Source organism: Phyllostomus discolor, chromosome 6 (assembly GCF_004126475.2).
Source record: "Phyllostomus discolor isolate MPI-MPIP mPhyDis1 chromosome 6, mPhyDis1.pri.v3, whole genome shotgun sequence".
Lineage (NCBI taxonomy): Eukaryota > Metazoa > Chordata > Mammalia > Chiroptera > Phyllostomidae > Phyllostomus > Phyllostomus discolor.
The window spans coordinates 46,909,389-46,922,994 of record NC_040908.2 but is presented as its reverse complement, the minus strand read 5'-3'; the positions used below and the strand labels follow the sequence as shown (position 1 = coordinate 46,922,994).

The window sequence follows — 13,606 nt, the reverse complement described above, 5'->3', positions numbered from 1 at the left end:
CCCCTCCTCGCTTCGGGGGCCATGACAGCCTCTGCCCACAGGCTCCTGCTCCAGCACACAGGCCCTGCCTTCCAGGCCACAGCATAGCTGAGAAACTATCCAAGTTTTCCCTGGTGGATAAAACCACATCCTGAGTAGGGGAAGCTCCATGGTGCTACAAGGCAGGGCAAGAGTTACCATACCATAGCCCCCTCCCACCCCAGCACCTTCCCTGGATCCCCCCCCCCCGCCCCGCCCCCACAACCTCATCCCTAAACTGAAACTCTGAGGCTCAGAGGGGTGAGGCTGGGTCTGGGAAGGGCTCTTACATCTCTAGTCCCCTCACACAGACAGACCTGCCCACATTTTTCCCTGTTCACATCATCTCCCCTGGCCAGTCCCAGCCAAAGCTCTGCTCCGAGCCACCAGTGAGCCTAGGAAAGAACAGCTCACCCAGAGGCCGGGGGCCAGGAACACAGGAACACTAGTGCACGTACCCACACACCTCACCCAGGCGCTGACTCACCCCAGCCCTGACCAGCAACAGCCCAGCAAGATGGAGGAGCCGACGCAAGGGCACAAAGAGGCCTCAAGCAGGAGACTCGGGGAAGGGAAGGAGCGCTCGAGTCTTAGGAGCATCTGCTGTGCGTTACAACGGAGCTCAGGGCTCCTCACTTCCCTCTCACTCACAGCTGGCATCAGGCCCAGGAGGTCCGAGACCCTAGCCCGGTTTCACAGGTCAGGAGGCCGAGGCTCAGAGGCAGTCACTCCTCTGAGAACAAGCTGCCAGTGAGGAGAGGGGTGGAGAGGGGCGGGGCAGAGCCAGGTCTGTATCACCCCAAAGCCCTTGTTCTTCCCAATACACACTCCCAAAAAGACCCCTAATACACATGGCCAGGGTGGGTGGAGCCCACCCTACAGGGGAGGAGCGTGCAAGGGGCTCTTCCTTCCTCTGCTTCCCAGATGGTCCTCCCCAACCACTCAGACTCCAGGGGAAGGCCCAGGAAGGAGGGGCTGGACGCACTGTACGGCGTCTGTGTGGGGCACTTCCCTTCCCAGCCCCTCACCCAGGGCACACGATGCCCGCCTCCACAGACGTGACTGGAGAGAGTCTGCGGAGACTAGACAAGAAAAGTTCTGAACATAGTGGCACCAGGCCTAAAGGAGGGGGCCAGGGACAGCTGGAAAGAGGGTCAAGTGAGAGTCAGGCCCCGCTCACCCACCAGCATGGTGTGTAGCCTCCCAGGCACGTGAGAGCCGAAATAAAGATTTCAGAGGATGTGTCCCAGGGTAAACTGGGGACAAAGATGAGGTGATTATCAGAGGTCAACCCAAGGAAGTCCAGAGCCAAATAACTGGACAGCCCAACAGGAGAGCAGAGTCTGCCCATGTGCGAGGGGCTTGGGAGGCTCACCTCCCACCCACAGAATAAGACAAAAGCCGAGCAACCTGAAAACCAACAACTCCCAGGGTATTTTAGGGCAATGAAACTGTTCTGTATGATACTATCACAATAGTTACATGTCGCTATATATTTGTTGTACTCCATAGACAATAAAACGCGATGAGTGAACTCTAATGTGAACTATAAGCTCCAGTTAGTGATAATGTATCGATACTGGCTCATCAGTTGTAACAAATGTACCACACTCACACAGGATGTTAATAACAGAGGAAACGGAGGATTTAAGGAGTCCGTGGGGGGAGCTCTCTGCACTTTCCACTCATTTTTCTGTACACATAAATCTTCTCTAAAGCCCTGGCTGGTGTGGCTCAGTGGACTGAGCACCGGCCTGCAAACTGTTTGATTTCCAGTCTCGGGCACATGCCTGGGTTGCGGGCCAGGTCCCCAGTCGGGACGTGCGAGAGGCAACTGATCGATGTATCTCTCACATATTGATGTTTCTCTACCTCTTTTTCTCCCCACCCTTCTTCTGTCTCTAAAAGTAAAAAAAAAAAAAATGAAAATCTTTAAAAATGACTTCTCTAAAACAAACAAACAAAAAAGACAGAGTATGTGCAAAGAACACAAATAGGATGAAAATATGAAGGAAAAAAATACAAGAAAGTTTCCCATAGGTGAAGGGCAGGAACACCAGCACAGAAACTCCTGAAAGTGTGCAGCACAACGAAAAAAGACAGGCCCAGCCAATGGGTTACCACTGCGTGGTCTCAGAGCACCAGGCATAGAAGCAGACCGTGAAGGCTTCCGAAGCAGGGAGACAGGTCCATACACTCAGGAACTGGAATCGCATCGGGTCCTCACTAGCAACACTGGGCACCATGTGGTGTCTGCAAAGGCCAACCAGCCTTAGTCACTCCCCAGACCTGGCCTAGGCCCCAGCTGGGGCAGGCAGATCCTGGGAGGTGGGGCGAAAGAGAAGGGTATGGCCTCCAGCCCGAACCCTCCAAGCCCCAAGGAGCTCGGATCAGCAGGCACAGACATCCTTTGCTGGGGCACGAGGTCAGGGCCCTCAGCCGCATGGGTCGCATTCCGCACAATGCAGCATCAGCACGGCTATCTCAGGGAAGTGAGGCTGCAGGGGACTGTCACTTCCGACATTGTCTATTTGTGTCCTGTTTGAAATTTGTATAAGGAGTGTATATTACTTTACTGTCATAATAGGAAAAAGATACAAGAAAACGCCTGCTCCCACAGAATGGGTCCCTCTACCCCCTCCGATAACAGGAGGGGCTCTCACTAAGCCAGGGTGAAACCCAGGTCCTCTGCCCAAGGATCCTTGTCCCTTGCCCTTCCCAAACCTCTCCTCTCTGCTGTTCAGGGAGGCCAGGAGGGTAAGGAAAGACTTTCCTCACCATTTTCTGAGACTCTCCCATCCAGAGCAGAGCAAGGCTGAGGATGGCCAGGACCTGCCTCTAGAAACCCAGCTATCTCCCTACCAACTTACCCCACTTCCCTCTGCCCGCCAGGCCAGGCCTGAATGGGACCCTGCTGGCACCTCAGGTGCCCCAAGGCCTAGACCACAGCAGGTATCCTCCCAAGCGTGTGACCCTCACAAGCTGAGATGGCAGGTACCACAACCAATAGCTCCCCGACGAAGACTGCATCCCTCACTCCCACCCCTGCCTCCTGCCTGTCCACAGGGCCCTCCCCCCCAACAGACGCCGGGCCTGCCAGGCACTGCAGCACACAGGCAGGCCAGTCGAGGGGAGGAAGCCCTGAACATTGCCAGTGGGGGCTGATGATCCCTCGGGGAAAGGATGGAGACTTTCTCCTTACAGAGCACTGCTCACAGCAAACCCCAGAGCAAAAGGCTCTGAGCATCTCACCTCTGCAGACTGAGGCTCCCGGGGGAATGAGACAACAAGGTCCTGTGTCCCAGTTCAAGTCCACCTCCTCTAGGAAGCTCTCTCAGCAACCACCATCCTGGCCCAGTCCAACCCTCCTCTTTCTGACCAGGCGCACATACCCCGAACCAAACTCACTCTACAACCAGATCTGGCCACACTCGCTCTGACCACCTGGTATTGTCTTTCCCAGGTACCTGGGGTCTCCCTAGCTCAAGTATGTGCCCTGTGGATACTTAAGAAGTATCTCCCCAGGCACATGGCTCCGAAGTAAAGAAACAATGCTGGCAGTCAAGTCTTGAGATGCTACAAACCCTTAGTTACTCCCTGCCTATCCACCCTCTTGTTTTACCCTTGCTCTGTACACCCCTTGCTCCAAACTCTCATCTGGATGCATGTGGCAGCACAGCATGGGGGCTCAGAGCTGGCTCTGCACCCTGAGTACACAGCTGGCCCCACCACTTGGTGGTATGTGACCTCCACTTCCCTAAGCCTCTGTTTCCCCGGCCACCCCGTGGGGATACCACCCTACTGTGGCCGCTGAGAGGACGACACACACAAAGCCTGGTCAGCGTGCAGCCAATGCTGCCTATTCTCTCCCACAGCCATGAGCTTCTGGGGCTTTGGTTTTGTTCTCAGATCTGTAACCCTGAGCACTGTTCCTGGCCTTCAAGGGAATCTGCCAGTGCTTTGAACAAATATGCTCCCTCCGTTCCTCAGGACTGGCCACAGAAGAGACGGCCCCATGCGAGAGGCAGCAGGGCCTCCTGCCCTGGCCTCTGGTCTCAGAGTTCCCCTCCTTCTCAAATTGCCCTGACCCTGTGGGTGCAGATGAGCCTGAGAGGACCACTCCCAACCGGAGGGATGCCTGCGTTGGGGCTAGAGAAGCAGCAGAGCTAGCCTCATTGTGCACTCGAGGCATGCTGGGCTCTGTGCCTCTGTCACCACCCACACAGTCCAGGACATAGGGGCCGTTCTCCTGACTCTGTGGAGGAGGAAACGGACTAACAGAGAAGGTTTGCGAAATGCCCGAGGTCACACAGCTAGTAAGTGATGGAGTCCAAACTTGAGCATGAAGACGCCTGACTCTAGGCCATGTCCTTAACCTTTATGGTGAAGCATTTCTCATCAAGCTGAATGCAAACACATAGGCCGGAAAAGGGCTGGATGTACATCAGATGCCCAAAGAGGCACAGAGATGGGGCACGAAGACCAGAAACCCATTCAAAGGGCTGGCACTGTCCCTGAGGGGTCACTGAGGAAACCTCGGGGTTTTGTTCTGTCCCCAGGCCTTTAAAACTCTGTGTGACAGCAGCACCCCCACCAGCCATCAGAGTCCAGAATTCCTGAGGACCGACCATGAGAAAGCTCTTAAAGGGCCCCTGCTCCGCCACATTATCTCTTCCATCTCCCATGGCCTGACGAAGTTCAGCAGGCCCCGTGTGAACTTGGAACTCAGCCCTCAGTCCTTTCCCTAGCCAGACCCCTCCCCACACACCACAGGGGCAGAGGACAAAGGTGGGAAGCAAGGAGTGGGGGATTGCTGCCTCACCTGTTGGCAAAACCATAGCCCTCCTTACTCCTGCTAGCAGGCTCCCCGGCCCACCACACCTGGCTCTCCACCCACCTCTCTGGGCATGCAGCTGGGCTAACGGTCACCACACAGTGTAACTGGAAGAGCCCAACACCCTGGAGGACCAGCCTGGGGCAGATGCCAGCAGAGGCCAGTGCCAGGGCAGTGGGGGCCGTGAGAGCCCCAGGCACACCCAACTCCTTTCCCGTTCTTCTGAGTCCAGATTCAGCTTATGACCCAAATGGTCACATCCCTCCCTGAGCCCCGACGCATCATTTATTTCAGACCCCAAACCTAAGAACCATCTTTGTCTCTGTCCCCTGGCAGCCCACATAGCACCCTGGAACTCTTTCAGCTCTACCTGCACACTACATCTAGAATCCAAGCCCTGCACCCGGTCACCCTACCGCACCGCCCCCACCATCCCTGCTGGATATCACAGGTCCCTGCCCCCTGCCCCACTGCCATCCAGGTTCCACGCAATGAGCGAACAAGGCCAGAGCACGTCACCCCCACTTCTCAGAAGGACTGAAAGGACCTGTCTCTTGGCTCCCGGCTCCCTTGACTCTCTGTGTCTCTCGTCCCCACTGGCCTTCCTGGTGTCCCTGAGCCCAAAGGCATGCTCCCTCCTCAAGGCCACCGCACCAGCTGTACCCTTTGCTGTGACACAGGCCTAGACCTCAGGCCATGGGGCACTTGCTCACTCGTGCCAGGTCACTGGAACCCCCTCCGTCTTTCCCGAGTACCCCAACTACAGGGGTCCCTACCCTACTTTCGTTCTTAGGCACACTTAACACTGCCTGACGTGCAGCAGAGCACTAGAGGAGCGGCGCTGTGTGCGTGCCCGTGCGCACGCCTGGCCCCCACACAGAATGAGGCAGGTCCTCCCAGCCGCCGAACGTCTGCCTCCCCTGCTCTCCAGGCAGCAGCTCTACTCTGAGCATCTCTGCTCCCCCAGCACTGAAAGTAGTGGGCACTCCAATATCTGTTCGATGAACTACCAAGTAGCCCATGAATGGACTTAGGAACCGGTTTGTCCCTGTTCACAACTGAGCAGCTGTGTAACATTTCTGTCATCACAAATCCAAGGGTCTTACCCACAACAGCGGGAGCTCCCAAAGAGCAAGGGGGGCTCCCTGCCCACCATCCCGCAACAGGAGCCCCAAGAGGGAAGGGGCCACAAGAGCTTGGCTTCAAGGGGACAGTTTTCCAAGGGGGCCTTCTTTAGCCCTGAGACCCTCATCCCCCATCTCTGAGCTAAGAATCTCCTTGATTTTCCTGAGGGAGAAGGCACCAACCAGGCGTGGGAAGTGCCCTGACTCCTGAGTGAAGGGGGCTGTTGACCCCACCCGGCCCATCCCCAGGCCACTAGTCTTACCACCAGTGGCAGCTTCACCTCTCACTGAGCACCTGCTGTGTGCCGGGCACTGGACCAAGCACTCACCACACCAAATTATATCCTACCAATGACTTTAACAGTACTGGAAGGCGGGGGTGGGAGGCTGACCCTGAGAGAGGCTATTGGCACAGGCTTGGGAGCCAGGCTGCCTGGGTTAAGCCGCAGCCCCACCACTTACGGCTTCATGACCTTGGGCAGATCACCTCGTCTCTCTGCGCCTCAGTTTCCACACCTGTGGGGGTAATGGAAGTCCGTTCCCCTCACAAAACTCTGTAAGGATTAAGGGGATTATGTGTGGAGCACTCAGAGAGCAGGGCCTGGCACATGGGCAGTGCCACACAGGTGTCAGCTCACATGTCTCTACAGATGCAGACACAGGGGCACAGGGAAGTCTGCTGGGTTAAGTCACACAGTGACTTTCAGTAAGTGGGACAGCCAGGGTTTGAACTCAGGCTCCCTGTCTCCAGAGCCCCCGAGCTTGACAACTGCATCTGATGGCCTCCCTCTGCAAGTACCACACACACACACACACACACACACACGCGGCAGGCCCAGAAACCCCTGTGTCCCTGCCCAACCAAGGAATCTGAAGTCACTCTTTATTTCTCCAGAGCAAGGGGTATGTGTTAGAAGAGAGAAAAATTCCATCTTTATTTTCTCTAATCTCTAACTGAAATGTAGCATTTCCTCCCGTTATGAACTTTGCAGCAGTAGCAATAGAGTAAGCAGCACCTACGAGTATGTCACCAGGAGAAACCAGACATTGTCACATCACATTACAGATGTTACAGATGTCACAGAACACGGTCTATACTCATCACCACTTTGAACTTTAAACTCATTAGGCCACCACTGGATCACATTATTTAATACAGTAATAAAGTCCATGTTACTTCATGAAATAAATGTTTTAATATGTTGGTGGCTGTGCTTCAGTATCACTGGTGTACTCTGTAACCCTACACTGTGGAAGATCTCGTTCTGAGAGGAGGTCCACAGCACAAAAGGGCTAAGAACCCTGCTCTAGAGTAGGGAGGTCACAGACGCAGCCTCCATGGGTGGCAGCCAGGCTGAGGTCTCAGGGCAGAGGACAGCCACTGCTCCCCAGGCTCCACTCAGGGGCCTAGGAGGGCCTGATGACTGGCGAGAAGCTGGCCAGTGGCTCCGAGACTCCCCAGAGTCACGCTGCAATGCTCAGCCTGACCCTCACACACCCTGCATGCCAATGAAGGTCACTCCAAAGAAACAAAAACAGCCGAGCATACCTGCTAAGTGGGGCACAGGCTGTTCCCAGAGCTTGTTTTGACCATGACCCCAGTATCACAACCTCCAACTTGGCTCCCACCTGAGCCGCACCTGCTGCAGCGGCAACCCACCAGGTGTGCAGCTTCTCTTGACCGGCCGTGGCCGCAGCCTGGCCTCTTGCTAGTGAATGGCTGCCAGCATGCTGGGAGGAGGGGCCAGCAAAACCAACAACTGTAGACTCGAACTCCACCCCTTGAGGCCAATGAAGCCAAGAGGCCCTTAGGAAACACAACTGTGCCGCCTTCTGGAAGGGAAAGTGAGGAGGAGCCCAGGAGAAGGAGAGGAAGAAATTCTGATCCAGTTTTCCTTTCTTGGCCTCCCTCTGCACATCTAGCTTCCCTAGAAAGTTAGTACAAATGGGGGGCTTCAGGGTTCCAGAGGGGGAAGACAGGGACTCACAAAGTGGATAACGGGGAAAACTATAGGGGGAAACACCAAATGACCTAACTGTCCACAACGCTGTCTGTCTCGGATTTCCAGTCCAGATCAGCCACTGGCCAATTCAGGTGACATTTTATAGATTAAATCATTTGCTCTCAAAAGACCAGTAGCCTTCGGAGATGTGCCGCACCCTCCGTGCCACCCCGTCCCTGCCTCCCTGGGCTCCTGAGCCCTGCAGTCTCTCCTGTGGCAGGGAACTCCTACCACGTAAGTGACGAGCACCCTGCACACCACCCTGCGGTAGGGTGTGCTTTAATTTGAAAGTCATCACTAACTGAAAAATAATGGCAAAAAATGGTCATTCCTGCTATTCCGGCCTGCCACTTCGATGTGGAGTGACCAAACGGTTGAAAGGAAAAGCTCTTTCTTAGGGCAGATTCCTGACAGGTGCAGAGGAGAAGGCAGGCCTGGGGACCTAGGGCAACCCCCATCAAGGCATGCCGAAACCTGAAACCATGGGGGGAGAGGGTGACGGAGAACTTCATCATGGCTGGGCCAGGCTAACAGCCCAGAGCCCGCTGCTTAATCCAGACCTCAGTGAAGGGGGAATGAGGTGTAGGCCACGCAGCAGTTGGCCACCCTGCACAAAGGGACCCCCGCTGGGAGGTGGGCCCCAGTGCCCAGGGGCTGGAGAACCAGGGCGGAGTGCATCATTACGAAGCCCTCAGCCAGGGTCACAGAGTGGGATAGTCTCAAGGACAAGGGACCCAGTTCCCCCACCAGGGGAGGGTTGAAACAGGGAGAGAGGACTGTTATACCAGGAGACCTAACACCAGGCACAGTAGCAGAGCTCTGTTTGGATCCCGGCTCAAAAAACCACCTATGAAGAGAGAGTTCTGATATCAGGGAAATTTGGATATGGACTGGATATTGGAGGGTTACTAAGGAGTTGTTGATTGTGTGCAATAATGGCATTATGGTTGTTCTTTGTTTTGTTTTGTTTTTAAGATTTTATTTATTTATTTTTAGAGAGGGAAGGGAGGGAGAAAGAGAGAGAGAGAAACATCAATGTGTGGTTGCTGGGGGTTATGGCCTGCAACCCAAGCATGTACCCTAGCTGGGAATCGAACCTGCAACACTTTGGTTCACAGCCCGAGCTCAATCCACTGAGCTACGCCAGCCAGGGCTGCATTATGGTTGTTTTTAAAAAGCCCCTGAATCTGTTGGAGGGACACGAAAACATTTTGAAACATTTGGGAGCAGTGACATATTTATACTCTCTCCGGCTCCACCTGCGACTGACAGTGAGTTTACATGAGACCCCTGGGGAGGGACAGGATGCAGGCTCTTCCCCCTTGTGCTGGGACTGAGCCCAGCTCCCAGTCTTGTCCAGAGCCTTGTGCTGGTGCTAACACCTGTTCACGCTGCAGCCCTAGCCCAGGGCCTGGCGCATGGCCTCCTGATCCTGTCCTGGCACCCACCACGTCTGGGAGGCATGGGGAACTCACCAGAGCAGGCCTTGGCCAGGCCTCTGCTCAAATCTTTTCCCAAGAATTTGACAGGAACACGGGAACAACCAAAGGGGTGTCCTCCAGAAGCTCATGTCTTCTCGGAGAAACAAGGTAACCACAGAAATAAAGGAAGAAGGTGATCGGCACCACAAAAACACACACCCAAGCTGCCCAGGAAGGTTAAAGGGGAGCAGTGGGGTGATTTCAGGAGCACCAGGGAATGACATGGCATCTATACTGGACCTCGAACAATGGGTAGGAAAGAGGCAAGGACAGGGCTAGGGAGACATTCTGGGCGGAAAGAACAGAATATGCAGATGCCCAGGGCTGGACAGGCAAAGTCAGGCCAGGAGGTGCTTTGGGGGAGACAGGAGACTGCCTCTAACATCATGCTGAGGAGCTGTAGCTTTATTCTGGCCATGAAGAGCCCTGCAGGGTCCAAAACGAGGACAGGGCCTCACGGAAGCTGTGCTGTAGGAAGAGCGAGATGGCAGGGACAGGGACGGAGGAGGGCAGGGGCAGGGGAGGCCGGCTGGAGGCCCCCACAACGCAGGGTGGGTGCCGTGGCTGGTCTGACCCGAGCCAATCCTTAGGCCTTAGCAATGATTTCTTCACCTTCAATTAATAGATTGGCATGTTGGTTTATAAAAAGGCAGCAGAGGCTGTAATAACAGTCCAGAGCAGAGGAAGAAAAAAAACTAGGTCAGGAGCAATGGGGAAAGTGGGCGGGGTCAGGTTGAGTCCCCCTGCAGCACCACCCTGGCAGTCACTGCACCCTGCACTCTCAGGACTTAACTGACGGCAGGGGCTGTTACCCACCCTTCACCCCCCACCACCAAGGGTGTGACCCACCGAACACCTTCTCACACCTGCTGGGTAAATGCGATGGAATCCACAGGGCTCGGCTCAGCCCAAAAATAGGTTGAAGAAAAAGATTTTTTTAAGGGCATAATGGGAATGCCCCAGTGGGTTGGAAGACAGGAGACCTGGGTTCTAGCCCCGAATCTGACTCACTAAGTGGCTTGAACCCAGCCATTTTACCTCTGTCACAGGAGGCAATAAAATAGCTGGTTAGAGGCAGGGAGAATTGCCAACCAAAACTGTTATTATGCAAGATTTGGAGAGACCCTGGAAAACCTTTCCCCAGAGTCTCCCCACCCAAATACTTTCCCTGCTCTCCAAACCCCCCAGGGGCGGCCGTCCATACGCCATCAAACAGGAGATGTGCGGGCAGCAGGCCAGCCTCTCTGCTCCCCACGCCCACAGCCTAACCCAGCCCTTGATTTGGTATCTACAGTAGCACTGCAAGCCTGACACCACAGTGGGACAGGGTATCTCCTCTCGTCAGGCCAGGAGATGATTCTTGTCGCCTACTCTGACATCGTGCCTGGCACAGATGGTCCCCAGAGACAGTCCCGATAGCCCAGAACCATCACTTCATCAGTGGTCCGTCTCCCTGGGCATGGCTCACTCAGCTCCCTGCAGACCCAGCCACGTCCGCCTCCCTCCCTCCTGGGCACAAGCATCTTGGCTAGTACACTTCTCATCCCTCCTACAGCTGGAGGCTCCAAAGGTCTGTCACCGTCAGCTGCCTCAGACATGGCCATGACCTCAGTCACCTCACAGGAAAATAAGCTGTAAAAATGCCCGGAGACCAGTCTAACTACCACAGACAGCAACAGAAAGCACGTGTGACCAAAAGCACAAGGTAGGGGGACAGCCCTGGACTTGCAGGTCAGAAATCTGGCTGCCACGAATGAGTCATGTGACCTTGAACAGGTTGTTCTATCCCCCTGAGACCCCAGTCTCCACAGCTGCAAAAATGGGGGTCACCCTGCCTGCCTTCAGGGAAGAACAAAATGAGGTGATGCTGGAAAAGCACTCTGAAAAGTAGGGCAAATCACACATAAAGGTTTGGATTTACTGTCTATCGAGGGCCTTTTACAGGCAGCCATCAGCCCTATGGGTGAGCGGTAGCCCAGGACCAACCAGAGACCACTCTGCCCGGGAGGAAGGAAAGAACCAGCAAGATAACCTTTCCTGGGGGGCTCTTTGGCAGACAGGGGGATAAGGAAGGAGTTCTACTTAGCCAAGCCCCCTCCCCAGTTTGCTTCTAACCCCATGTTCACCCCACCTAAGAGTCTGCGGTCACAGAGGTCAAACGTAAGTAGTGCCTCCCCTCTGCCCAGGCCTGAGTGCAAACTCACTACAGGTAGAGATAAACAATAAACACCCTTTGTGGGCAGGTCAGGCTGACCACAGGTAGAGACCCTATCTATATTTAGAATGTTGCATTTGTGCAAACAAAAAAAAAAGGAGGAAGAGGAGAAAATACATAATTCATTAGCTTTTAAATGCGTGGGATAGCTTTGGAAGGTTACACAGTAACTGGTAATGTTGGTTGAAGGTCGGGACAAGGGAGATTTTTCATTGTGTATCCTCTGTCCCTCTGGAATTTGAACAGGGTGAACTACTCAAAAATAAGTAAGAAGTAAAGGCTGTTTTGCTGGGAGAAGCACATAGGAAGCCAAGCTTGGCTCCCTTCCACTCCCTACCGCACTCACCTCCCCTTCCGGAGGGGCAGCCTTCCTCCCAGAAATTTGCTCTGCCCTCCTTTACACCTCCAGGAAGCCCACCCTGATCACTCCAGTCCTGGTGAGTTTGCTCTTTTTCTGACCATTTCCTTCTCCACACTTTTTTATATGCTGCTTTCTAGGTTAAATATCCTTCCTGGGTAAGTCTTGTCTCAAACATATTTTCACCCTTTTAGGGAAAGGGCTATACAATTTCTCTCTCTTTTTTTCTCCAAAGCCCTGGCCCAGGCCCAGTTGTGGCCCAGTCACTGCTTCCTAAAAGTGGAACAAAAGAAAAAAAGCAAACTCATCTGCACTGTTATAGGGGGAGGACCTGGGTGGCTCCTGGGTGTCCAGTCACAGCAAAACAAGAATGTGACGTCTTAAGAAAGGTCAGAAGCCTTGTATCTGCTGATGCTCCTAGGCCCTGCTCTATTGTGCAAGCCAGCGGGGGCCAATCTCCCTGTCAGGGGCGCAGGGATAGTACCCTCACCAAGGCAGCTTCCCAGGCCTCCCTGACTCCTGAGACACACCCTGCTGGCAGTAATGCCTTTCTTTCCAAAGTGCCAGGCAACACCCCAACCCCAGACAGACACACGAACTCAACAGACACGGAGGCACAGACCAAACACACTCATCTCAGTCAGCCAAGGCCTCACACAGGACAAGCAGGCTATGCTTGCAGAGCCCCCCAGCCTAACCCCGAGGTCTGCTTTGGGGAGGAGAAAGGAGCGGCCCAGCACACTGGCCCCGCCGAGCTGAACCGGGAGAGCTGTGTAAGAACAGAGATGGGCGGCAGTGCGTGGTGGCGAAGGACACAGAATGCGCAGCCAGGCGCCAGGGTCCCACTTCCGGCTCCGTCGTGTACTGCGTGCCTTAGAAAAGTCACTTTGCTCCTCTGTGTTTCCCTGTCTGTTAAACACAGAAACAGTACCTGTGTCTCTAGAGGCTGCCGTGAACTAAATTAAGTCAAGCCCTCAGAACAGTGGCAGCACCTAGAAAAGGCATCTTGGATGATACACCAGGCCGGGGAGGCAATAATAATCCTCCAGAACAGAGTGCCACTTGCTCAGTGTGGGGACTTGGAGAAGGCGGAGTGGTGGACGGGCTCTCTGATGGCCGGCCTGACAGGTCTTCGGTGTAGGTCCCCTCCTCAAGGAGGCCTTCCCTGACTGCAGCTGACCCTCATGGCTCTGTCTGCTCCAGCGCTCCCTGGCTAGGCAACAAAATACAGCCCCGGGCTGTGGCCCTTCCTCCAAATGTGGGGGTCTATCCTCCCAATGAGGCCATGCCCTGCCAGCATGGAGGCTGGGGTGTCCATATCCCTGTGTGGCCCCTATCAGCCTGTGCCCAGGCAGTCCAGAAAGGCCTTTGGACTAGACTGTCCACAGGGTCTGTAGATCAGTCTTAAGGCCCCCTCTCCCATCCCAGCTGAAATGTCGGTCTCTCAGTAGAACCCCACAGGCATGCCCACAGAAAGTGCCTTGGGCTGCACATGGGGCACCAGTGCCATGTCTTCTGGTGCCAGGGCATAACACAGGCTACACAGAGCCCCGCCTCCCTAACTGCTGAGTAG

At 54.7% G+C, this 13,606-nt stretch overlaps 1 protein-coding gene across 3 annotated transcripts in view; it reads right to left on the bottom strand.

Moving 5' to 3' along the window:
* The window catches only part of RAB11FIP5 (RAB11 family interacting protein 5), a 34,960-nt gene that overhangs the window by 16,028 nt on the left and 5,326 nt on the right, over positions 1 to 13,606 (bottom strand). The gene's annotated exons all lie outside the window — the stretch shown is intronic.